The sequence below is a fragment of the Balaenoptera physalus genome (genome assembly GCF_965194825.1).
Source record: "Balaenoptera physalus genome assembly, chromosome: 8".
Lineage (NCBI taxonomy): Eukaryota > Metazoa > Chordata > Mammalia > Artiodactyla > Balaenopteridae > Balaenoptera > Balaenoptera physalus.
This window is the reverse complement of record NC_138887.1, coordinates 6804231-6832198: the sequence shown is the minus strand read 5'-3', so window position 1 is coordinate 6832198 and position 27968 is coordinate 6804231. Positions and strand designations below refer to the sequence as shown.

Here is a 27968-nt window from a genome sequence, read left to right as displayed (position 1 = left end):
ACCACACTCTCCTCCACAGAGGATCTGCATTTGCTTCTGTTAAGCATCTGGAAGTATTATCAGTTTAGAATTATCTCCACCAAGTTCAAGGTTTGAGGCCCCCCCCAGACCACCCATTAGTACAAACCTAGGCTGAAATTTAGAAGAGTTACTTCATGTTGCCACTTAATCTAGGGCCATAGCACTTTGGGATACAAATGTATTTAGACTCTAGTACAGGTCTTGGATTTGATTTTTGAGCCCATTACTTACAAGGCTGTCAAAACTGTCAAGATGAAAGGTTAAGTTTGCTGTGATCATGGGCTCAATTGTCTTTTTTTTTTTTTTTTTTTTTTTTACTGTGATGAAATACACATAAAATTTACCGTATTAACTATTTTTAAGTGTACAATTCAATGGTGTTAAGTATATTTATATTGTTGTGCTACCATCACCATGACCCATCTCCAGAACTCTTTTCATCTTGCAAGACTGAAATTCTGTACTAATTAAACAATAACTCCCCATTCCACCCTCCCCCTAGCTACTGGCAACCACCATTCTACTTTCTGTCTCTATGATTTTGTCTATTCTAAGTACTTCTTATAAGTAGAATCATACATTATTTGTCTTTTTGTGATTGGCTTATTTCACTTAGCATAATGTCCTCAAGTTTCATCCATTTTGTAGTATATGTCAGAATTTTCTTCCTTTTTAAGGTTGAATACTATTCCATTGAATGCATATATACCACATTTTGTTTATCCATTCATCCACCACTGGACACTTAGCTGGTTTCGACCTCTTGAGTATTGTGAGTAACGTTGCTATAAACGTGCGTGTACAAATATTTCTTCCAGACCCTCTTTCAATTATTTTGAGTAAATACCCAGAAGTGGAATTGCTGGATTAAATGGTAAGTCTATGTTTAATTCTTTGAGGAACCACCATTCCCTTTTCCCCAGTGGTTGTACCATATTACATTCTCACCACCAGTGCACAATTCCAATTTTTCCTCATCCTCACTGACACTTGTTATTTACTGTTTTTTTGATAGCAGTCATTCTAACGGGTGTGGGGGGTATCTCACTATAGTTTCAATTTGCATTTGCTGAATAACTAGTGATGTTGAACATCTTTTCTTTTTTTTTTTTTTAATTTATTTATTTTTATTTATTTATGGCTGTGTTGGGTCTTCGTTTCTGTGCGAGGGCTTTCTCTAGTTGTGGCAAGCAGGGGCCACTCTTCATGAACATCTTTTCATGTGCTTATCAGCCATTTGTGTATCTTCCTTAGAGAAATGCCTATTCAAGTCCTTTGCCCACTTTTTAATCAGGTTGTTTGTTCCCTTGTTTAGTTTCAGGAGTTCTTTATATATTCATATTAATCTCTGATTAATATTTGATTTTCAAATATTTTCTCCCATTTTGGAGTTTCCTTTTTACTTTGTTGATGTCTTTTGATGCACAGAGTTTTTAAATTTTCATGAAATCCAACTTGTCTATTTTAATTTTTTTGTTGTTGTGTCTGTGATTTTTTGGTGTCATACCCAATAAATCAATGCCAGATCCAATGTCATGAAGCTATTGCCCTATATTCTAAGAGTTGTATAGTTTTAGGTCTTATATTTAGGTCATGGATCCACTTTGAATTGCTGTGGATTGAACTGTGTTCCCCCCAAATTCATATTTAAGCCCTAACCCCCAATGTGAGCGTATTTGGAGATGGATCTTTAAGAGGTAATTAAGGTTAAATGAGGTCATAAGGGTGGGCTCCTAATCCTACAGGATTAATGACCTTATAAGAAGAGGAAAAGAAATCAGAGTGCCCCCTCCACCCTCTCTCCATATGTACTGAGGAAAGGCCAGATGAGCACACAGCAAAAGGCAGTCATCTGCAATGCAGGAGGAAGGCCTTCACCAGACACCAACTCTATTGACACCTTAATCTTGGACTTCCCAGGCTCCAGAATTGTGAGAAAATTAAATTTACATTGTTTAGCTACCCGGTCTGTAGTATTTTGATACAGCAGCCCAAGCTCATACATGAGCTTATTTTTGTATATGGTGTGAGGATCTAACATCATTTTCGCATGTGGATATCCAGTTTTGTCAGCACCATTTCATGAAAAGCCTGTCCTTTCCCCAAGGGGCCTGTCTTTGTCCCCTTGTTGAAAATCATTTGACTATTTATGTGAGGGTTACTTCCGAGATCTCTATTCTATTCGGGTAGTCTATATATGTAGGTCTTTTGCCAGTATTACACTGTTTTGACTACTATGGCTTAATACTAAGTTGTGAAATCAGGATGGCAAGTCCTCTAGCTTTGTTCTTTTTCAAGATAGTTTTGGATATTCAGTGTCCCGTGAGATTCTATATGTATTTTAGAATGGGTTTTTCCATTTGTGCAAAAACTGTCACTGGGATTTTGATAACAACTTCATTGAAATGGTAGATTTCTTTGGTAATATTGATAATCTTAACAATATTAAGATTTCCAATGTGAACATGGAATGTCTTTCCATTTGTTTATGCATTCTTTAATTTCTTTTAGCAATGTTTTGCAGTTTTCATTGTACATGCCTTTCACTTCCTTGCTTCCTAAGTATTACTAAGTATTTTATTCTTTTTGATGCTAATGTAAATGGAATTGTTTTCTTAATTTCTTTTTGGTTCACTGTTCGTGTATAGAAATGCAACTGACTTTTTGTGTTGATTTTGTATCCTGTGACTCTACTGAAATTGTTTATAAGTTCTAACAATTTGTGTATGTGTGTGGAATCTTTAGAGTTTTCTACCTATAAGATCATATCATTTGTGTACAGAGATCATTTTACTTCTTCCTTTCCAATTCGGATGCCTTTCATTTCCTTTTCTTGCCTAACTGCTCTGGTTAGAATTCCCAAGACTATGTTAAATAGAAATGGTGAAAGTGGACCTTTTTATCTTGCTCCTGATCTTAGAGGAAAAGCTTTCAGACTTTCACTTTTGAGTGAAAGATGTTCACTGTGGGGTTTTCATATACAGCTTTTATTATGTTGAGGTATTCCTTCTATTCATAGTTTGTTGTGTGTTTTTTTATCATAAAAAGCTGTTAAATTGTGTAAAATGCTTTTATGCAACAGTTAAGATAATCATGTGGTTTTTTTCCCTTTCTACTGTTAATGTAATGTATTACAATGATTGGTTTTCCTATGTTGAACCATCCTTAAATTCTAGGGATAAATCCGACTTGGTCATGGTATATAATCCTTTTCCTTTTGAGAAAACTTGGCACAAAGCAAATATTATTTTACCTTTTCAAGTTACAAAAATATGAGCATGTAAAGAATACAATCTAGTCCATATGAGTGGTTCTAGTCATTTAAAATTTATAAATAATTTGGTATATACAATTCATATACAAGCCTTAAAACATACAACAGCTAATGAATAGTATACACTATTTAATTCAGTTGTTGATAGTTAAATGAAGTTTTGAGACTGTTCTTAAACATAGGAAAGGGCAGTGTTTGGGCAATCTGATGATTACTAAGCGTAATTTTAAAAAGTCAATCCAAAATAAGAATAAGCGCATTTTGAGTAGGATACAGTGAGTGTTTGATCAGTAATATAGGAAGGTGTGGTCTAAATTTCAGTTCCACCGCCTTCTCTTATTTAATTTTCTTTCATTATTATATCAGAAATATAGTGTGTAGATTGGGGCAAAAGTAAATGAATTACTAGTTTTAAATTAAGTGATAAGAAACATTAGTTTTGAGTTGCAATGTAGAAACAAAACAGGCACATCTAGCTTTAAAACATTAAAAAAATAAAGAATAGAAAAGATGTTTAAAATTTAATCAAAAACTAAAGTTAGGTTTATTTATCTTTAGATGTTGAGACAAAATTAATGAACTTGTCCTTTTGAAGTTTATAGGTTTATAATGATCTGCTATTCTTTATTTTTTCTCAAAAAAGACAAAGAGTCACCTAACAAACATATGTTTTAAAACAGCTCTATTTGCTCAATGTCATATGGAAGAACAACAAAATTAAATAATTTTAACATTAAATGACTAAAATAGAGGGAAATCACTTATTTGAAGGATGCATAATACACAAGAGACTTCTGACCTAAAGTTCACATGGAAGGCTTAGAAGTTATGGTGTCACAAAGACATAGTAATGGCTTTGCTTCCAAATTTTATAGGATTAGGCTTATTGCTGACATTTTACCTCCATAATTTCTTGAATAAATTTAAACATATATTGGTGGTAAGTATGAGGTGAAGTGGAAAAACCTTTAAAAATCATTCTTAAAACGAAGTGGCACTCATGATTATTTGGCAAGTGATTTAAAATAGGCTACATTTTTTAAAATCTTTTTTTTAACATCTTTACTGGAATATAATTGTTTTACAATGGTATGTTAGTTTCTGCTGTATAACAAAGTGAATCAGCTATACGTATACATATATACACTGTAAAATAGGCTACATTTTTATAAGGTAGAAAAACAGGTACTAAAAACTTACCATTTGGCCACCTGTCCTTACTTTTGGCTCCAACCCTGGATCTCTACATTTTTCATTCCTCATTCTCCCATTAATTTAATAGTCTTATCACCATTAATTAGCTAAAGTTATAGACCTGGAGTTGTTAAGAAAAATATTTTTAAGAAGCTTTGCTTTTAAGTCACCAAATGTATCAAATATTCAGGTATCATCCAAGAATATTTTACACCTCTTTAGTGGATCTATTCACTCCATAAGAAAACTGGCTAACATAAAAGACATTGCTTAACATGAAAAAGACCATTGAACATCACTACATGTGATTCCAATGTCAAAGTAGTTATGCAAACCTAAATCAATAAGTATTATTTTCATTGAACTGATTTGGAAAAGCCATATATTAAAACAGCATTACTGGGGCTTCCCTGGTGGCGCAGTGGTTGAGAGTCTGCCTGCCAATGCAGGCGACACGGGTTCGAGCCCTGGTCTGGGAAGATCCCACATGCCGCGGAGCAACTAGGCCCGTGAGCCACAATTACTGAGCCTGCGCGTCTGGAGCCTGTGCTCCGCAACAAGAGAGGCCGCGATAATGAGAGGCTCGCGCACCACAATGAAGAGTGGCCCCCATTTGCCGCAACTGGAGAAAGCCCTCACACGGAAGCGAAGACCCAACACAGCCATAAATAAATAAATAAAAAATTTTTTAAAAAACAAAAAAAAAACAGCATTACTGTTGTTTACTGGAAATAGGCAAGTATTTTACTACAAAATTAACCTACTAACAACAACGTTTTAAAAACTCACTTCCTCTCAGAGACTTAAGTTGTGCTAATATCTCATAGATAGTATTATAGAAGGGTTTCATTTCTGTGATAGGCTGGGTTCACACTGAGTGTTACTACAGAGATCATATGTTTAAGAATGTCATTAGTATAATATATATAAGGCATGCAAAAACTAGCATTAAAGCTTTTAGTGACACAATCCAAAATGGCAGCTCCTAAAAAAGAAGCTGCTAGGAATTTTTAAAATTAAAGAAATTTAGTTTCAGCACATAGTAGTTCACGATGCTTCTACAATTAAAAGAATTAATTCACATAAATTCCTGTAGCTGGAATAGACCAAAAGGGCAATGGACTTTTGCCCCCTTTAACAACTAGCCCAATCTTGAAAATGGAAGCAATTACTCATAATCTTTGACACAGAGTTTTCTGGAGTGGACTGAGCAGTTGATGGCAAGATCTGGTTGAAGTAGCGGTGTTTGTTGTCATCAAACTTCACAGTTCCACTGGTCACAAGAACTGTAGTTTGGGTCTGGGTAACTTGCTCATGAACTGATTGGCAATATAACATACTGACTTGGAAATCACTAGAAGGCAACATCCCCCCAAAATTAATATTGCCACTCCATATTAAAGTGAAGTTGTCCATTTACAGTCTGATTAGTGCCCATCTTTAGTCCATTATCCAAAAATAGTTATTGGCAAATTCCTCAGCAGCTCTACATGTCTGATCTACATAAGTTTTAAAAGCAACAGATGTGGCCATCAGAGAGCCCAAACAGCCTGTTCCAGCAAAGGCAACATCACTACATCCTCATCCAAACTCATTGGCATGCATGCCAGGATAGGGGCTCTTCCTGAAAATGGTCATTCATTCCTTGGTGTATTCCCACTATTTACCTAAGCCCAGCCTTTTCTGAATTTCCTCATAGTTTTGATATACTCTTTCTCTGGCTCTCTTCCCAATAGCTCTAACTGCAGCTACTTCTCAGTATACCCCCTTCCCTTCTCTGTTCACCTTTTACTTGGAGTATAAGCCTTTTAATATGCTTCTGAATACATATTTGTTAGTATTTTGTTAAGGATTTTTTCATCAGAGAGCACAAGAGATAGTGTTCTGTAGTTTTCTTCTACTGTTTTTGTCTGACTTTACTGGTCTTATACAATGAGTTAGGAAGTGTTCCCTCCTCTTCAATTTTTTGTAAAAGATTGAAAAAGGTTAGTATTAGTTCTTCTTTAAATGTTTGGTAGAATTCACCAGTGAATCCATCAGGACCAGGGCTCTTCTTTGTTGGAAGGGTTTTTTAATATTATTATTTCAATAATAATTGAATTCAATCTCCTTACTATTCAGATTTTATATTTCCTTGTGATTTAGTCTTGGAGGTAAGATCTATTCAAACTTTCTATTTTTTTGAGATTTAGTCTTGGTAGGTTAGGTCTATTCAGATTTTCTACTTCTTTGTAGGTTTTAAGTTTCGAGGAACTTGTCTGTTTTACCTACGGTTATCCAATTTGGGGGCATATGATTGTTCGCAGTACTCTATTTTTTATTTGTGTTGAATCAGTAGTAATGTCCCCACTTTCATTTCTTTTTTTTTAAATTATTTATTTATTTATTTATTTATTTAGCTGCATTGGGTCTTAGTTGTGGCAGGCAGGATCTTTGTTGCAGCATGCGGGATCTTTCATTGCAGTGTGCGGGCTTCTCTCTAGTTGTGGCACACAGGGTCCAGAGTGCGAGGGCTCAGTAGTTGTGGCGCATGGGCTCCAGAGCACACAGGCTCAGTAGTTGCAGCATATGGGCTCTCTAGTTGTAGTACGCGGGCTCTAGAGTGCTCGGGATTAGTTGCCTCATGGCATGTGGGATCTTAGTTCCACGACCAGGGATCGAACCCATGTCCCCGGCACTGGAAGGCAGATTCTTAACCACTGGACCACCAGGGAAGTCCCCCCACTTTCATTTCTGATTTTAGTAATTTGAGTCTTCCCTAATTTTTTCTTAGTCCACCTAACAAAAGGTTTGTCAATTTTGTTGATCTTTTTGAAGAACCAAATTTTGGGTCACTGATATTCTCTATTCTTTTTCTATTCTCTATTTCATTGATCTCTGCTCTAATCTTTATTACTTCCTTCCTTGCGGTAGCTTTGCATTTAGTTTGTTCTTCTTGTCCTAGTAAAACTTAAGGTTGTAAAGTTAGGTTTTTTATATGAGAAGTTTCTTGTTTTTAATGTAAGCATTTATAATTATAAATTTTCCCCTTAGTACCACTTTTGATGCAGCCCATAAGTGTTAATATGGTGTGTTTACATTTTCATTCATCTCTTCTTAACTATTTTCCAATTTCCTTGTGATTTCACCTTTGATCCATTGGTTGTTTAAAAGGACGTTGTTAAAAAAAAAAAAAAAAAAAAAGGACGTTGTTTACCCTCCACAATTTTGTGAATTTTCCAGTTTATGTTACTGATTTCTAATTTCATCTCACTGTGGTCAGAGAATATACATTGTGTGATATCTATCTTTTAAAAACCACTGTGGTCCTACTTACGGTCTTTCCAGGAAAAGGTCCCATATGCACTTAAGCAGAATAGGTATGCTGTTGTTGTTGTGAGGAGTGTTCTGTATATGTCTATTAGATACACTTTGTTTATTGTGTTGTTGAAGTCCTCTATTTCCTCATTTATCTTCTGTCTGGTTGTTCTACCCATTATTCTGAGTGGGGTATTGGAATCTACAACTATTATTGTAGAACTGTTTTCCCCTCCAATTCTGTCAGTTTTTGTGTCATATATTTTGATGGTCTGACATTGGGTGCATAAATGATTATAATTATTATATCTTCTTGCTGTATTGAAATGTTTGTTAACATGTGATGGCCTTCTCTGTCTCTTGTAAATGTTTTCAATTTAAAGCCTATTTTGTCTGAAATTAGTATAGCCACTGCCATTCTCTCTTGGTAGTTATTTGCATGCAATATCTTTCTCCAATCTTTTACTTTCACAAGTTTGTGTCATTGGATCTCAAAAGTGAGTCTCTTAGAGACAGCATATAGTTGGACCATGTGTTTTTACCAATTCTGCCAATCTCTCTCTTTTAATGGGAGAGTTTAATACACTTTCATTTAAAGTAATTACTGATAATGAGGCACTTATTTCTGTCACTCTACTATAGAAACAAATTTTCTATAGGCCTGTAGCTTTTTGTCCCTCATTCCTCTCTTCTTTTGTGCTTAGTTGATTTTTTGGTAGTAAAATGTTTGAATTCCTTCTTGATTTCCTTTTGTGTATATTCTATAGAAATTTTCTTTGTGGTTGCCATGGGGATTACATTTAATGTCCTAAGGTTGTAACATTCTAATTTGAATTTATAGCAGGTTAACTTGAATAACATACAAACACTATGGTCCTTTACACTCTGTCCCCACTGCTTTTGGTTTCTGACGTTACAAAATTACATCTTTATACAATGTGTGCCCCCAAACATAAATTAATAATTCTTTAAATGCATTAGTCTCCTAAATTACATACAGAACAAGATTTGGAGTTACAAATCAATGTTACAGTAATGCTAGCTGTTACATTAATTTTTAAATTTAAATATATTGGTCTCTTAAATCATTTAGAAAACAAAGAGTGCAGTTATAAACCATTGTTACAATAATACTAGCTATTATAATTGCCCATGTATTTATCTTTACTGAGATCTCTATTTCTCCATAGAGCTTAGGGTTATGGTCTAACGTTCTTTGTCTTTGCAGCACACTTTTGAGCACTTCTTCCAGGGCTACTCTAGTGGTCACAAACTCCCTCAGCTTTTGTTCATCTGGGAATGTCTTGATTTCTCCCTCATTTTTGAAGGACAGTTTTGCTAGACACATGAATCTTGGTTGACAGATTTTTGTTTTTTGTTTTTTAAGCACTTTGAATATATCTGTCCACTATCTTCTGGGCTCCAAAGTTTCTAATGAGAATCTGCAGATAATCTCATTGAGGATCATTTGTATGTAATGATTTGCTTCTCACTTGCTGTTGTCAAGATTTCTTCTTTTTCTTTGTCTTTTGAAACTTTAATTATAATGTGTCTTGGTGTAGGTCTCTTTGATTTAATCTTACTTGGAGTTCACTGAGCTTCTTGGATGTTTACATGCATGCCTTTCTTTAAATTACAGAAGTTTTCAGCCATTATCTCTTCCAATATTCTCTCTGCATCTTTCTCTCTGCTCCTTCAAGGACTCCCACATGCGTATCTTGGTCTTTTTGATGATGCCCAGTCAGTCTCTTAAGCTCTGTGCTTTTGCTCAATCTTTTCTCTTTCTGTTCCTCAGACTAGATAATTTCTGTTATCTTTATCTTTTCTTTTTATGTTCCTCAGCCTTGATAATTTCCATTACCCTATATTCAAGTTCACTGATTTATTCTTCTGCCTGCCAAACCTGCTTTGAATGCTGCTAGTGAATTTTTCATTTCCATTATTTCCTCTTCAGCTCCAGAATTTTGTTTTGTTTTCTTTTTAGGTTTTCTATCTTTTTATTGATATTTCCATTATGTTCATTCATGGTTTTCTTGATTTTCTCCACATATTCCTTTAATTCTTTCAGCATCTTTAGGACTTTGTTTTAAAGTCTTTGTCTACTATATCTGCCATAAACTGTTTTATTTTATTTTATTTTATCTTATTTTATTTTATTTTATATTGGAGTAGAGTTGATTTACAATGTTGTGTTAGTTTCAGGTTTACAGCAAAGTGATTCAGTTATACATATAAATATATCTATGCTTTTTCAAATTCTTTTCTCATTTAGGTTTTTCCAGAGTACTGAGCAGAGTTCCCTGTGCTGTACAGCAGGTCCCTGTTGGTTATCTATTTTAAATATAGCAATGTGTAATATCAATCCCAAACTCCCAATCTGTCCCTCCCCCCATTGTTTCCCCCTGGTAACCATAAATTTGTTCTCTAAATCTGTGAGTCTGTTTCTGTTTTGTAAATAAGTTTGTTTTGTGTCATCTTTTTGTGTCATGATATCCGCATGTAAGCGATATCATATGATATTTGTCTTCCTCTGCCTGACTTACTTCCCTTAGTAAGATCATCTCCATGTCCATCTATGTTGCTGCAAATGGCATTATTTCATTCTTTTTTAATAGCTGAGTAATATTCCATTGTATATATGTACCACATCTTCTGAATCCATTCATCTGTCAATGGACATTTAGGTTTCTTCCACATCTTGGCTATTGCAAACAGTGTTGCAATGAACATTGGGATGCATAAATCCTTTTGAACCATGTTTTTCTCCTGATATTCTGCCCAGGAGTGGGACTGCTGGATCATATGTTAGCTCTATTTTTAGTTTCTTAAGGAACTTTCATAATGTTCTCCATAGTGGCTGCACCAATTTACACTCCCAGCAACAGTGTAGGAGGGTTCTCTTTTCTCCACACCCTCTCCAGTATTGCTTGTAGACTTTTTGACAATGGACATTCTGACTGCTGTGAGGTGATATCTCACTGTAATTTTGATTTGCATTTCTCTAATAATTAGCGATGTTGAGCATCTTTTCATGTGTCTCTTGTTACTCTGTATATCTTCTTTGGAGAAATGTCTATTTAAGTCTTCTGCCCATTTTTTTTTTTTGATTGGGTTGTTTGTGTTTTTGATATTGAGCCACATGAACTGTTTGTATATACTGGAGATTAATCCATTGTTGGTCACATCATTTGCAAATATATTCTCCCATTCTGTGAGTTCTCTTTTTGTTTTATGGTATCCTTTGCTGTGCAAAAGCTTTCAAGTTTGGTTTGGTCCCATTTGTTTATTTTTGTTTTTATTTCCATTTCTGTAGGAGGTGGGCCAAAAAGGATCTTGCTGTGATTTATGTCATGGAGTGTTCTGCCTATGTTTTCCTCTAAGAGTTTTATAGTGTCTGGCCTTACATTTAGGTCTTCAATCCATTTTGAGTTTATTTTTGTGTATGGTGTTAGGAAGTGTTCTAATGTCATTCTTTTATATATAGCTGTCCAGTTTTCCCAGCACCACTTATTGAAGAGGCTGTCTTTTTTCCATTGTATATTCTTGCCTCCTTTATCAAAGATAAGGTGACCGTATGTGTGTGGGTTTATCTCTGGGCTTTCTATCCTGTTCCACTGATCTATATTTCTGTTTTTGTGCCAGTGCCATACTGGCTTGATTACAATAGCTTTGTAGTATGGTCTGAAGTCAAGGAGCCTGATTCCTCCAGCTCCGTTTTTTTCTCAAGATTGCTTTGGCTATGTAGCTGTCAAGTTTCCCCAGCACCACTTATTGAAGAGGCTGTCTTTGCTCCATTGTATATTCTGGCATCCTTTGTCATAGATTACGTGACCATAGGTGTGTGGGTTTATCTCTGGGCTTTCTATCCTGTTCCATTGATCTGTATTTCTATTTTTGTGCCAGTACCATACTGTCTTGATTACTGTAGCCCTGCAGTATAGTCTGAAGTCAGGGAGCCTGATTCCTCCAGCTGTTTTTTATTTTTTGTTTTCTGTTTTCTCAAGATTGCTTTTGCTGTTCAAGGTCTTTTGTGTTTCCACACAAATTGTAAAATTTTTTGTTCTAGTTCTGTAAAAAATGCCATTGGTAATTTGATAGGAATTGCATTGTCTCTGTAGATTGCTTTGAGTACTACAGTCATTTTGACAATATTGATTCTTCCAATCCCAGAACATGGTATATCTCTCCATCTCTTTGTGTTGACTTTGATTTCTTTCACCAGTATTTACAGTTTTCTGCATACAGGTCTTTTGCCTCCTTAGGTAGGTTTATTCCTAGCTATTTTATTCTTTTTGTAGCAGTGGTAAATGGGATTGTTTCCTTAATTTCTCTTTCTAATCTTCCACTGTTATTGTACAGGAATGCAAGAGATATCTGTGTATTAATTTTGTATCCTGCAACTTTACTAAATTCATTGATTAGCTCTAGTAGTTTTCTAGTGGCATCTTTAGGATTTTCTATGTATAGTATCATGTCATCTGCAAACTGTGAGTTTTCCTTCTTCTTTCCCCAATTGGATTCCTTTTATTTCTTTTTCTTCTCTGATTGCCATGGCTAGGACTTCCAAAACTATGTTGAATAACAGTGGTGAGAGTGGGTACCCTTGTCTTGTTCCTGGTATTAGAGGAAATGCTTTCAGGTTTTCACCATTAAGAATAATGTTTGCTGTGGGTTTGTCATATATTGCCTTCATTATGTTGAGGGAGGTTCCCTCTATGCCCACTTTCTGGAGTTTTTATCATAAATTGATGTTTAATTTTCTCAAAAGCTTTTTCTGCATCTATTGAGATGGTTATATGGTTTTTATTCTTCAGTTTATTAAGATGGTGTATCACATTGATTGATTTGCATATATTGAAGAATCCTTGCATCCCTGGGATACATCCCACTTGATCACGGTGTATGATCCTTTTAATGTGTTGTTGGATTCGGTTTGCTAGTATTTTGTTGAGGCTTTCTGTGTCTATGTTCATCAGTGATACTGGCCTGTAATTTTTTTGTGTGATATCTTTTACTGGTTTTGGTATCAGGATGATGGTGGCCTCGTGGAATGAGTTGGGGAGTGTTTCTCCCTCTGCAATTTTTAGGAAGAGTCTGAGAATGATAGGTGTTAGCTCTTCTCTAAATGTTTGATAGATTTGCCTGTGAAGCCATCTGGTCCTGGACTTTTGTTTTTTGGGAGTTTTTAAATCACAGTTTCAATTACAATACTTGTGATTTGTCTGTTCATATTTTGTTTCTTCCTGGTTCATTTTGGGGAGGTTGTACCTTTCTAAGAATCTGTCCATTTCTTCTAGGTTGTCCATTTTATTGGCATATAGTTGCTTGTACTAGTCTCTTATGGTCCTTTGTATTTCTGTGGTGTCCATTGTAACGTCCCCTTTTTCATTTCTAATTTTATTGATTTGAGCCCTCTCCCTCTTCTTCTTGATGAGTCTGGCTAAAGGTTTATCAATTTTATTTATCTTTTCAAAGAACCAGTTTTTAGTTTCATTCATCTTTTTATTATTTTCTTCATCTCTATTTCATCTATTTCTGCTTTGATCTTCATGATTTGTTTCTTTCTACTAACTTTGGGTTTTGTTCTTCTTTCTCTAGTTGCTATAGGTGTAAGGTTAGGTTGTTTATTTGAGATTTTCCTTGTTTCCTGAGGTAAGTCTGTATTGCTATAAACTTCCCTCTTAGAACTGCTTTTGCTGTGTCCCATAGGTTTTGGATTGTCGTGATTTCATTTTCATTTGTCTCTAGGTGTTTTATGATTTCCTCTTTGATTTCTTCAGTGATCCATTGGTTGCTTAGAAGCTTATTGTTAAACGTCCACGTGTTTGTGTTTTGTACAGTTTTTTTCTTTCTTGTAGTTGATTTCTAATCTCACAGAACTGTGGTCAGAAAAGATGATTGTTATGATTTCAATTTTATTAACACATTATTGACCGGAGACGTATTAATACATCTTTTGTTACCCGAACGTTATTGACCAGAGACGTATCAATACGTTCTTCAAGAGTGCTACAATTAACATCACTGTGCAATTTGTTAGAGCATAAATTGATCAAGGGTTCTTTATACAACTTACGATTGTCATTATCATTCACATTTTGCTCCATTAGGTTTTTGTTCCAACCTTGTATATATTATATACGTAAAATCTTCCAAAAAGACGCATCGCAAAATTTTGAGTGAAGAAGAATTTTTCAGTCAATTTTATGCAGATACTTTCTCTGATTGTCTGACTGACATATGTACTAGTGTCTCAGAAGATGATAGTTTTTCAGAATACAGTTCCGATTCAGATGATGTAAATATTAGACCAATAAAAAGATTTTAAAAATTAGTGACTGATTCTGATACAAAAAGTGAAAATGAAACTCAGGGTGCTGGAGAATGCGCCTTTGCTTCTACAGAAGAGTGAACTTAAAACAACGTTTCATGAAAATTAGAAGATTTTACAGGTATGTCAAGTGTCTCTATTGAAGGTAACAACCCACAAAGTGTTAGTGAAATAACAGAATTAATTTTTGGTCAGCCAAAATAAAAATCACCAGCTACAGGCATTACTTTCTGCAAAAATCCCTGGGTGAATAATCAGTAAAATTTACCGAGGCTCGCTTTGTGGCCCAGCATGTGATCAATCCTGGAGAATATTCCATGTGCACTTGAGAAGAATGTGTATTCTGCTGCTTTTGGATGGAATGCTCTATAAATATCAATTTAGTCCAGCTGGTGTAATGTGTCATTTAAGGCCTGTGTTTCCTTATTGATTTTCTGTCTGGATCATCTGTCCATTGATGAAAATAGGGTGTTAGAGTCCTCCACTGTTTTTGTGTTACTGCTGATTTCTCCTTTTATGGTTGTTAGTATTTGCCTTATAAATTGCGGTGCTCCTATGTTGGATGCATATATATCTACAATTGTTATATCTTCTTCTTGGATTAATCTCTTGATCATTATGTAGTGTCCTTTTTGTCTCTTGTAACAGTCATTATTTTAAAGTCTATTTTGTCTAATATGAGTATTGCTACTCCAGCTTTCTTTAGATTTCCATTGGCATGGAATACATTTTTCCATCCCCTTACTTTCAGTCTGTATGTGTTCCTTGATCTAAAGTGGGTCTCTTGTAAACAGCATATATACGGGTCTTGTTTTGTATCCATTCAGCCAGTCTATGTCTTTTGGTTGGAGCATTTAATCCATTTACGTTTAAGGTAATTATCAATATGTATGTTCTTATTGCCATTTTGTTAATTGTTTTGGATTTGTTTTTGTGTTTTTTCTTCCCTTCCTCTTTCATTCTCTTCTCTTGTGATTCGATGACTAACTTTAGTGTTGTGTTTGGATTGTTTCTTCTTTTTTGTGTGCGTATCTATTGTAGATTTTCAGTTTGCTGTTCCCATGAGGTTTTGATATAGACGTCTGTATATAAACAACAATATAGATTGTTTTAAGTTGCTAGTCTTTTCATTTCAAATGCATTTCCGATATCCTGCATTTGTGCTCTCTTCTTCTCACAATTGCTGATTTTGATGTCATATTTGTGTGCAGATGATTTCCTACCTTTACTGTATGTTTGCCTTTACCAGTGAGCTTTTCATTCATAATTTTCTTGTTTCTAGTTGTGGCCTTTTCTTTTCCACCTAGAGAAGTTCCTTTAGCACTTGGTGCAAAGCTGGATGATGGTGCTGAATTCTCTTAGCTCTTGCTTGTCTGTAAAGCTTTTGATTTCTATGTTGAATCTGAATGACAGCCCTGCTGGGTAGAGTATTCTTGGTTGTAGGTTCTTCCCTTTCATCAGTTTAAGTATATTGTGCCACTCCCTTCTGGCCTGCAGAGTTTCTGCTGAGAAATCACCTGATAACCTTATGGTTTATATATAACCCTTGTATATTGTTTGTTGATTTTCTCTTGTTGCTTTTAATATTTTTTCTTTGTCTTTAATTTTTGTCAGTTTGATTACTATCTGTCTCAGTGTGTTCCTCCTTGGGTTTATTCTGGCTGGGACTCTCTGCACTTCCTGGACTTGGGTGACTGTTTCCTTTCCCATGTTAGGGAAGTTTTCAGCTATTATCTGTTCAAATATTTTCTCAGGCCCTTTCTCTCTCTCTTCTCCTTCTGGGACCCCTATAATGCAAATGTTGGTGCATTTCATGTTTTCCCAGAGGTCTCTTAGACTGTTCTCATTTCTTTTCATTCTTTACTCTTTATTCTGTTCTGCGGCAGTGATTTCCACCATGCTGCCTTCCAGGTCACTTATCCATTCTTCTGCCTCAGTTATTCTGCTACTGATTCCTTCTAGTGTATTTTTCATTTCAGTTATTGTATCATTCATCTCTGTTTGTGTGTTCTTTAGTTCTTCTAGGTCTTTGTTAAACATTTCTTGTGTCTTCTCTATCTGTGCCTTCATTCTTTTTCTGAGATCTTGGATCATATTTACTACCATTACTCTGAATTCTTTTTCAGGTAAGTTGCCTATCTCCACTTTGCTTAGTTGTTCTTCTGGGTTTTTATCTTGTTCCTTTATCTGGGACATATTCCTCTGCCATCTCATTTTTTCTAACTATCTCTGATTGCAGTTTCCATTCCACAGGCTGTAGGGTTGTAGTTCTCTTGCCTCTGCTGTCTGCCACCTGAGGCTGTCTGGTGGGAGGGACTGGTACCTGCCCAGTGGTGGGTGGAGCTAGGTCTGGTCCCTCTGGTGGGCAGGGTCATGTCTGAGTGTGTGTGCATTATCGGGTGACTGTTTATTAAGGAAGACTTTAAGCAGCCTGTCTGCTGATGCATGGGGCTATGTTTCAGCCCTGTTGTTTGTTTGGCCTGAGGTGTCGCAGCACTGGAGCCTTCAGGTTGTTGGGTGGGGCCAGGTCTTGGTGAGAAAATGGCACCCTCCTAGAGGGCCCACACCAATGAGCACTCGCCAGAGCCACCGCCACCAGTGTCCCTTTCCCCACAGTGAGTCACAGTTGCCTCCTACCTCTGCAGGGTACCCTCCAACAATAGCAGCTAAGTCTGGCCCAGTCTCTTATGAGGTCACTGCTTTTTTCCCTGGGTCCTGATGCACATGAGACCCTGTGTGCACCCTCCAAGAGTGGAGTTTCTCTTTCCCTCAGTCCTGTGAGAGTCCTGTGGTCAAACCCCAGTGGCTTTCAAAGCCAGATTCTCAGGGGGCTCTTCCTCCCATTCCCAGGCCCCCAAGCTGAGGAGCCCGACAAGATGCCCTGAACTTTCACTCCTGTAGGAGAACTGCTGTGGTATAACTATTTTCCATTTTGTGGGTTTCCCACCCAGTGTGTATGGGATTTGATTTTATGGTGATTGCACCTGTCTTACCATCTCTTTGTCGCTTCTTCTTTGCCTTTGGATTTAGGGTATCTGTTTTGGTAGGTTCCAGCTTTTTTTTTTTTTTTTTTGGTCAGTGGTTTTTCAGCAGTTAGTTGTGATTCTGGTGTTTCCATAAGAAGGGGTGAGCTCAAGTCCTTCTACTCTGCCATCTTGCCTCCTCTCCTTCCATAAACTCTTTTCAGGGACAGATTTTGTTGATATATTTTTTCGTTTGAATGGGCCACACTTTCCTGTTTTTTTGTATGCCTTGTAATGTTTTTGTTGAATACTGGACATTTGAATCTAATAATGTGGTAGCTCTGGAAATCAGATTCTTTCCCCCTTCTCCAGGGTTTGCTGTTGTTTTTGTTTTTGATTGCCATAGGCTGTCTCTGTCCTGAGAATCAGCCTAAGGTGTAAAATTAAGGGCTTATGTCTTTTCTGAGACTCTTCTTAGGCATGCATAATCAGTTTCTAATTTTACCCATATATGCAGTTGTTTTTTAATAGTCTAGTCTTTAATGTCTGTCTCCCAAAACAGGAAAAGCAAAAAATGAAGGGGGGTGAAGAGTGCTGGCCCTTTAAATATCCTGAAAGACACTTGAGCCAGATGGGGTAGGGGCTTGCAATAATGGGAGGAGGTGCAACAACAATGGCTCCCCTCTAGCTCTATTTGTCTGCACCTCTGTGATCAGAAGCAGCAATCAACAATCATATAACAGATCCCTGATATTTGAAGGAAAGGGTACTTGTTGCCCACCCTGACTCTCACAAGCTGGGTGCAAGTTGCTCCAGGAACACAGTCACAACTGCCTTCCGTGTGATTGTATGTTGGGAATTGGTTGCTGCTACTGTGTCAAGTGCTGATTATTGACAGAAATTTACCATCCAAGGGTTCCCCTAAAAGTTACCTGTGTTCAACAGACTCCAGAGCTCCAAAACAGTTACATCAGATGATTCTGCTGGTGCAATTTTTGCCTAGTTGGGTAGACAGATTCCTGGTTTTCTGGCTCCACCATCTTCCCAGAGGCCTCCTTTTTAAAAAAAAAAAAAGTTTTGTTTTCATTCATTTTCTCTATCATTTTTCTAATTTATATTTCATTCATCATTTCTGACTCCACCATCTTCCCAGAGTCCTCCTTTTTAAAAAAAAAAAAGTTTTGTTTTCATTCATTTTCTCTATCATTTTTCTAATTTATATTTCATTCATCATCTCTGCTCTAATCTTTATTATTTATTCCTTGTGCCAGCTTTTGGTTTAATTTCCCCCTCCCCTCTAAGGACAGTTTGGGGCAGATTTAGGATTCTTGATTGACACTTTTCAGTGTTTTTCTTTTGGCACTTTGAATATACCAGCCCACTGACCTCTGGCCTCCAAAGTTTCAAGTGAGAAATCTGCTGATAAGCATACTGAAGATCACTTTTATGTGATGAATCACTTTTCTTTTGCTGCTTTCAAGATTTTCTTTTGCTTTCAACAGTTTCTGTGTCTCAGTGTGACCTTCTTTGAATTCATCTTATTAGGAGTTCATTAAGGTTCTTGAGTGTTTATGTTCATGTCTTTCTTCAAATTTGGGAAGTTTTTAGGCATTATTTCCTCAAATAATCCCTTTGCTCCTGTCTGTCTCTCTCTTCTCCTGGGACTCCCACAATGCATGTTGATACTCTTGAAGATGTTCCACAGGTTCCTTGGGCTTTGTTCACTTTCCTTCAATCTTTATTCTTTCTGTTCTGCAGACCTGACAATTTCAATTGTTTTATCTTCTTGTTCACTGATTCTTTCTTCTCCTACTCAAATCTGCCTTTGACTGGGATCTAGTGAGTTTTTCATTCAAGTTATTGTACTTTTCAGCTCCAGAATCTCTTTTTGGTGTGTTCTTATATTTTCTCTTTATTCATAGTTCCATTTTGTTCATACATCATTATCTTGACTTTCTCCGTGTCTTCCTTTAGTTTTTTGAGCATCTTTAAGACAGGTTTTTTTAAATTCTTTTTCTACTCGGTCTGCCATATGGCCTTTCTCACCAGTTTCTGTTGATGTTTTTTTTCTTTGCATGGAAACAAATTTTTTCCTGTTTCTTTGCACATCTTATAATTTTTTTCCCTGGAAATTTAATATTTGAATCTAACAATGTAGTAAATCTGGGAATCAGATTGTTCCATTTCTCAAGGGTTTCCTTTCATTTTTGTTTACTTCATTGGTATTTTTATTGTTTTATGCTCTCTTTCCCAGGGATCAGCCTGAGGTATAAACTTAAGGTCTTATCAGGTCTGAGTCTGTGTTTTTCCTTAGACATGTATGGTGATCTGTACATGTGGTTGCTTTTGAATGTCCTAGTCCTTAAATGTCTGGCTCCCAAAATGAGGAAAAAAGATAAATAAAGCTGGAGAGAAAAGTGCCAGCTCTTTAAATCTCCTAGAAGTTGTTTCAGCTGTAGGGATTGGGGCTTGCAACAATGGGAGGGGTGGTGCAGCAATGACTGCCCACTTCTATGTCTGTACTTCCATTATCAGAAGCAGCAATCAACAATCAGAAAACAGGTCCCTGATATTTGGAGGACACGGTCCTTATTGCCCACTTTGGATCAGCAAGCTGCAAGTAAGGTGCTCCCGGTACAAATGCACAACTGACTGTCTCAGAGCTGAGGGTGGGGGATGGGTAGCAATTGCTGAAATTGACCAAAATTAACTGCAATTTCCCGTTCAAGCCTTCTCCTTGAAGTTGCAAGTCTGAATAGACTCCAGAGTTCCAACATAGCTATATCAAGCAGATTCTGCCAGTATAATTGACCAGGAAAGAAGACAAGGTTCCTGGCAGTTCCTACTCTATCTTCCCAGAATCCCAAAGCTCTTTTTATATATTGCTGAATTCCACTAATTAATGTTTCATTGAGGACTTTTGCATCTGTATTCATGAGAGATATTAATCTGCAGTTTTCCTTTCTTGAATGGTCTTTGTATGGTTTTGGTATCAGGATAATACTGGCCTCACAAAATGAGTTGGGGAATTTCTCCTTTTCTGCTTTCTGGTAGATAATGTGTAGAATTGCTTCTTCTTTTAATGTTTGGTAGAATTCTCTGCTGAAAACATCTGATTCTTTCTTTGGAGTTTTTATGTTTTATTTCTATTTTATTTATTTATTTATTTGGCCACACTGCATGGCATGTGGGGTCTTAGTTCCCTGACCAGGGATTGAATACACGCCCCTTGCACTGGAAGCATGGAGTCTTAACCACTGGACCGCCAGGGAAGTCCCTTCTTGGGAGGTTTTAAATGAAAAACTCAATTTCTTTAATATTTAGAGAACTATAAAAAATTTGTATTCCATATTGGATGATTTTTGAGGAATTAGTCCATTTCACTTTAGTTGTTGAAGTTATGTATGTAAAATTATTTATATTTCCTTATTACTCCTTTGAGATCTACAAGATTTGTAGTGGTATCCCACTTCATTTCTGATATTGCTAATTTGCGTCATTTGGCAATATTATTGATCCTTTCAAAGAACCATCTTTTGTTTACTTTCTCTATTGTTTTTCTATTTTCAGTTTCATTATTTCCCTACTTCTGCACCTCTGGGTTTACCCTGCTCTTCTTTTTATAGGATCCTAAAGTGAGAGCTTACATGATTTTCTTGAGACTTTCCCTTTTTTCTAATGTAAGAATTTGGTGCTATAAATTTTTCTCTAGCACTACTTTAGTTATAGCCCACTCATCTTGGTATGTTTTAATTTCATTTTCATTTAGTTCAATGGGTTGTTTTTATTTCCCTTGAGACTTCCTCTTTGACTCAAAGATTATTTAGCAACTTATTTCCAACTGTTTGGAGATTTTCCTGTTATCGTTCTGTTACTGATTTTTAGCTTGGTTCATTTGTGGTGAGAACACACACAGTATGCTTTCAATTATTTTAAATATGAAGTTTGTTTTATGGCCCTATCGTGGTAAGTGGTCTATCTTGGTAAACTCCACGGGAACTTGAAAAGAATGTGTATTCTGCTGTTGTTGGGTGAAGTGGTGTGTGTGTGTGCGTGCTGCATCCTGTTAATTTATGGTACTGTTGAGTTATTATATAACCTTGCTGATTTTCCATGTAGTTCAGTCAATTATTGAAAGAGGGGCATTGAAGTCTCCAACTATAATCATGAGTTTGTCAATTTCTCCTCTCAGTTCTCTCCGTTTTTGCTTTAAGTATTTTGCAGCTCTGTTGTTTGGTACATACAAATTTAGGATTGCCATGTCTTCCTGATAGCCTGACCCTTTTAGTATTATGAAATGCCCCTCTCTGACCCTAGTAATTTTCTTTGCTCTAGAGTCTACTTTATCTGACATTAATGTAGCCACTACAGCTTTTTTCTGATTAATGTTTGCATTGCATATCTTTTGCCATCTTCTTACTTTCAACCTACCTATACCATTAATTTTGAACTGAGTTTCTTGTGGGGAGCATATCGTAGGGTCTTGTTTTTTATCTACTCTCTCCTTCTCTTTTAGTTGGTATATTCAGACATTTACATGTAATGTAATTATTGATATGCTAGGACTTCAGTGGGGTTTTTTGTTTCATTTTGTTTTGTTTCTTTCCTCTGTTTTCTTTTTCTGCCTTCCTTTGGGTTACTTGTACCTTTTTTTTTTCTTTTAGAATTCCATTTTGTTTTATCAGTAGTGCTTTTGAATGTATCTCTTTGTATAGACATTTAGTTGTTGTGTTATATTATGCACACATAACTTTTCACAGTCCTCTGGTGTCAAGATTTCACCAGTTTGAGTGAAGTGTAAAAACCTTTCAATCCTTTCAGTTCCTTTACCCTCTGTCATTTATAATACAATTGTCCTAAATATTTCCCCTACATGCTTTGAGATCCATAGACAATGTTACAATTTTTGTTTCAATCACCAAATATAATTTAGAAAACTTAAGAAGAGAAAAAATTCCATTGTATTAACTAATATTTTTACTCTTTCTATTGTTCTATCTCCTTTCCTGATGTTTCAAGAATTCTTCTTTTATCATTTCCTTTCCAGTTCAAGAACCTCCTTCAGCCCTTTTTTAAAAAAATAGGGTGGATCTATTGGTGACAAACCCTTCTAGTTTTCCTTCATCTGAGAATGTCTTGATATCTATCCACTTTATTGCTGAAGAATATTTTCACTGCATATAGAATTCTTAGTTACAGTTGTTTTCAGCATTTGGAAATGTGATGCCCCTTCCTTCTGGCCTCTTTGGTTTCTGATAAGAAACTTGCTGTAATTCAAATTGTTTTTTACTTATAGGTAAAGTATTATTTTTTTCTTTCTGCTTTCAAGATTTTTTGTCTTTAGCTTTCAGAATTTTGACTATGATGTATCTTGGCATGATATTTTTGGGGGTGTATCCTATTTTGGGTTAGCTCAGCTTCTTGAATCTGTAGCTTTATGTCTTTTGACAAATTTTTTTTTCAGTCATTATTTATTTAAATATGTTTTCAACCCCACCCTCTTTCTCCTCTCCCTCTGGGTTGCAGATGAGATAAATATTAGATCATTTGTTATACTGCCACAGGTCCCTGAGGCTCTATTCACTTTTTTTTTTTCCAATCTATTTTTCTCTGTTGGTTAATTTCTATTGTTTTATCTTTATTTTCACCAATCCTTTCCCTATCAGTTCCACCCTGCTGTTGAGTCCATCTAGTGAGTTTACTATTTCCTTTATTGTATTATTCACTTTTAAAATTTCCATTTGGTTCCTCTTTATATTTTGTATTTCTTTGCTGAGACTTTCTAGTTTTTTGTTTTAAGCATTTTCAGAATTTTTTAATTAACGTATTTTTATCATGCCTGCTTTAAAACCTTTGTCAGAAAATTCCCATCTCTGTGTCATTTCTGCTTTGGTGTCTGATGATTATCTTGTCTTTCTCAAGTTAAGATAGTCTTGGTTCTTGGTATAATGAGTGATTTTCAGTTGTACCCTGGACATTTTGATTACTGCATTATGAGACTCAGATCCTATTTAAATCTTGTTTTACAGGCTCCTCTGACATCACATCAGCACAGAAAGGAAGACCCCACCTCAATTCTGCCAAGTGGGGGTGAAATTCCATCACCCTGGCTGGGAGGGTATGATGATTAATTTTATATGTCAATTTGATTGGGCTATAGAAAGTCTTGATAGCTAAAGATTATTTCTGGATGTGCTGTGAGAGTATTCCAGAAGAGGTTAGCATTTGAATTGGTGGACTGAGTAAAGCTGATGGTCCTTCCCAAAGTGGGTGGGTATCATCCTATCTATTGAGAGCCTGAACAAAAGCTCAAGCCCAAATGCTTGAGCTGATATCAATCTTCTCTTGCCCTTAGTGTTCCTGGTTCATCTCCTCTTCCCACCTCCCTCTAGTTTCTCAGGAGAACCCTAATACGAGGCATGGGGGGGGTGGGGGGAAGAGGGAAGAATGCCTTGTAACTGCTCCCTACATGACTTTCATGAACACTATGAGGAAGGAAAGGTCTCTTTATCATTGGGTGGCCATGACAATCCCAGCTTCTCTTGTTCTTTTCTGAAATCATCCCAGCAAGACAATCATGGAAGTCCCCACTTAACCTTTGCTGAGGGGGATGAGGGCCCATTTTGTTCCATGGTGTTTGGCTGCAGTAAAGCAGTTATTGTCTGTAAGTTTTCTGTCTTGCTAAGTTGTCTCTTTCCTGGTCCTTGTTTATTTCCCCCCCAAATTCATATTTTGAAGCCCTACCCCCGAGTATGGCTGTATTTGGAGATGGGGCCTCTAAGGAAGTAATTAAGGTTAAATGAGGTCATAACATTGGGCTTTGATCCAATAGGGCTAGTGTCCTTATAAGGCACACCAGAGAACTAGTCTTCTCCTCACGCAGCCCCACTCCTTATGTACACGCACCAAAGAAAGACCATGTAAATATATAGTGAGAAGGAGGCCATCTACACACCAGGAAGAGAGCCCTCACCAGAAACCAAGTCAGCCAGAACCTTGATCTTGGACTTCTGACCTCCAGATCTGTGAGAAAATAAATTTCTGCTGTTTAAGGCACCCAGCCTGTGGTATATATGGCAGTCCTAGCAAACTAATACAGATTCCCTTGGCTCAAGGTTTTTCATGGGGTTGCAGTCAAGCTGTCAGCCAGGATCATCCCAAGGCTTAAATAGGGAAGGATGAATTTCCAAGCTCATTACTATGGTGTTGGCAGGACTCAGTTTCTTGTGGGGTGTTGGGCTGAGGGCCTGTTTTTCACTAGCTATTGATAGGAGGCCTCTCTCAGTTCCTTGGCACAGGGGCCTCTCCACAGGGCAGCTCACAATACGGCAGCTGGTTTCCATCACAGTGAGGAAGTGAAGAAGCAAGGGAACAAGAGAATGAGAAAGCAAGAGTGTCTGCTCAAGAAAGAAGTCAGTCTTTTACTTAACCCTAATCTCAGCAGTGACATCCCATCACCTTTTCGATTCATTAGAAATGTCACTATATCCAGCCCACACTCAAGGAGAGAAGATTAAAAAAGGGCCTGAATACTAGGAGGTAGGTATTGTTGGAGGCCATCTTAGAGGCTCCCTACAAGCTCTCAATGGCCAAATTTGGGACAATTTGAGCAGCATAATAAATGACACTAATGGATTAAAACTGATAGAATAAACATCCATGAGTCCATACTATTATAAACAAAATAATTGAATAAATAAATACAGATCTTCAAAATATGATGGGGTTATGTCCTGATAAACCCATCATAAGTTGAAAATGCATTTAATACACCTAACTTACGGAACATCATAGCTTAGCCAAGCCTATCTTAAATGTGCTCAGAACACTTACGTTAGCCTAAAGTTGAGCAAAGTCATCTAACACAAAACCTACATTATAATAAACTACTGAATATCTCATGTATTTTATTGAATACTATGCTGAAAGTAAAAATCTAGAATGGTTGTAAGGGTACGGAATGGTTCTAAGTGTATTGGTTGTTTACCTCCCTGATTGTGTGACTGACTGGTTCACTGCCACTGCCCAGCATCACAAGACAGTATCATACTACATATCACTAGCTCAGGAAAAGATCAAAATTCAAAATTCGATGTACAGTTTCTACGCAACTTCTATTGCTTTCGCACTGTCGTAAAATCAAAAAATTATACGTCGAACCACTGTAAGTCAGGGACTGTCTGTAAACAAATGGAGGGGAAAGGACAGCTCTTCTTTAGAGTAGAATTCCATTTAACAAAGGTAGAAAGAAAACAGGAAATAGAAAATTACCATTTGGTAAATACCACAGTAATAATTGCTGTGAGCAAGAATGAAATCTAAAATTACTGGATGAAACTCTTATTTTAAAAATAAGGTAAATGTAAAGTCTTAAAGTTCCTCCCCACAAGCTACTTATTAATTTAAAAAGAAAATTTTTTAACTTTACAGTGGAGAAATCTGATAAATAACAACTTAACAGAATGATCAGACTTAACCAGTAATGACTTACCAATTTCATGTACCTCTAATGTGATGCACCAAGAAGGGCACAACATCACTTCTGTAAATGTCTTACCAAAAATGCATAACCTTAACCTCATCAATCAGAAAACCCAAATTGAGGGACATCTTACAAAATAATTTTCCCATACTCTTCAAGTGTCAAGATTATCAAAGACAAAGAAAGACTAAAAATTGTCTAAGATTCCAGGAGACTAAGGCGACAGGATAAACCAATGCAACATGGGATACTAAATCGGATCCTGAACCAGAAAAAAAGACATTGCTTGGATAATTTTTTTTTAAGAACCATTTTTTATTGAACTATTTTGTTTATTTTTTAAATTTTTTATTGGAGTATAGCTGCTTTACAATGTTGTTAGTTTCTACTGTATAGCAAAGTGAATCAGCTATACGTATACATGTATCCCCTCTTTTTTGGATTTCCTTCCCATTTAGGTCACCACAGAGCACTGAGTAGAGTTCCCTGTGCTATACAGTAGGTTCTCATTATTTATCTATTTTATACATAGTATCAATAGTGTATATTGACCCCAATCTCCCAATTCATCCCATCCCCCTTTCCCCCTTGGTATCCATGTTTGGATAACTAATGAAATTTAAATGGAGTCTGTAAATTAGCAAAGAGTATTGTATAGATGTTAATTTTCTCAATTAAATAATTATATTACAGTTATATAATATACTAACATTAAAAGCTGGATGAAGGGTATACAAGAACTCTGAGCATTGTTATATTTCAAACAACTTTACAGACGTATAATTTACCCACTAGCAATCCTGCCCTCCCTCAGCCCTAGGCAACTACTAATACACTTTGTCTCTAGAGTTGCCTATTCTGGACCTTTCATATAAATGGAATCCTATGGAAATGGAAGCTTTTTGTAACCGGCTTCTTTCTTTCAGCATAATGTTTTCGAGGTTCATCCATTGTTATGTGCTGAATTGTGTACCCCCAAAAGATGTTGAAGTTCTAATCCCAGTACCTGTGAAATGTGCCTTTATTTGAAATTTGGATCTCTGCAGATGTCAAGTAAAGATGAGGTCATTAGCTGTGGTGGGCCCTAATCCAATGACTGAGTCCTCATAAAGAGGGGAAATTTGGACACAGAGATAGACACACTTAGAGGGAAGATAAGGTCAAGACACAGGAAGAACACCATCTGCAAGCCACAGAATGCCTGAGGCTACCAGAAGCTAGAGGACAGGCATGGAAAAGATTTTCCTTCACACCCCTCAGAAGCAGCCAACCCTGCCAATACCCTGATTTCAGACTTCCAGCCTCCAAAACTATGAGACAATAAATTTCTGTTAAGCCTCCCAGTTTCTGGTACTTTGATATGGCAACCCCAGAAATCAAATATATTCATGATACAGCATATTATCAGTACTTCATTCCTTTTTATTGCCAAAATTATTCCACTGTGTGGCTGTATGACATCTGGCTTATCCATTCAACATTTGGGTTATTTTGACCCTTTGGCTAGTATAAAAAATGCTGCTATAAATATTTGCATACAAGTTTCTATGTGGACATGTTTTAATTTCCCTTGGGTATATACCTAAGAATGGAATGGCCAGGTCATATAATTCTATGTTTACCTTTTTAAGGAACTGCCAAACTATTTTCCGAAGTAGCTGCACCATTTTATATTCCCACCAGTGAAGTGTGAGGGTTTCAACTTCTCCACATCCTCACCAACACTTGTTACTATCTGTCCTTTTGATCATAGCCAAGAGAGTATGAAGTAGTATCTAATTGTGGCCTTGATTTGCATTTTTGTAATGACTAAGGATGTTGAGCTTTTTTTGTTTTATGTGCTTATTGGCCATTTCTATATCTTCTTTGAAGAAATTTCTACTCAAATCCTTTGCCTAGTTTTTAATCAGTTTATCTTTTTTATTGACTTGTAAGAGTTTATATATTCTGGATACTGAATCCTTATCAAATATATGATTTGCAAGTATTTTCTCTCATTCTTTTTGCTTTCTTGATGGTGCTGTTTGAAGCACAAAAGTTTTACATTTTTATGAAGTCCAATTCGTCAACTTTAGTATCTTTTATTTGCAAGACTTCAGTACATCTAAAATTACTTCAACATAAAAAACTATAGGGCTTCCCTGGTGGTGCACTGGTTGAGAATCTGCCTGCCAATGCAGGGGACACGGGTTCGAGCCCTGGTCTGGGAAGATCCCACATGCCGCGGAGCAACTAGGCCCGTGAGCCACAATTACTGAGCCTGCGCGTCTGGAGCCTGTGCTCCACAACAAGAGAGGCCGCGATAGTGAGAGGCCCACGCACCGCGATGAAGAGTGGCCCCCGCTTGCCACAACTAGGGAAAGCCCTCGCACAGAAACGAAGACCCAACACAGCCAAAAATAAATA

At 36.6% G+C, this 27968-nt stretch overlaps 1 protein-coding gene and 1 pseudogene across 3 annotated transcripts in view; both read right to left on the bottom strand.

Moving 5' to 3' along the window:
* Positions 1 to 27968, bottom strand: part of LOC309665343 (up-regulator of cell proliferation) — a 102764-nt gene that overhangs the window by 73439 nt on the left and 1357 nt on the right. The window contains exon 2 of one of the 2 annotated variants that reach the window (XM_082471543.1): positions 18013 to 18135. The exons of the other annotated variant lie outside the window; for it this stretch is intronic. The gene's annotated coding sequence lies outside the window, so the exon portion shown is untranslated. The remainder of the gene's footprint in view (positions 1 to 18012; positions 18136 to 27968) is intronic. 2 annotated transcript variants of the gene reach the window in all.
* Positions 4051 to 7645, bottom strand: LOC309665365 (NTF2-related export protein 2 pseudogene; annotated as a pseudogene). The gene has a single exon. The product of its transcript is annotated as an NTF2-related export protein 2 pseudogene (transcript).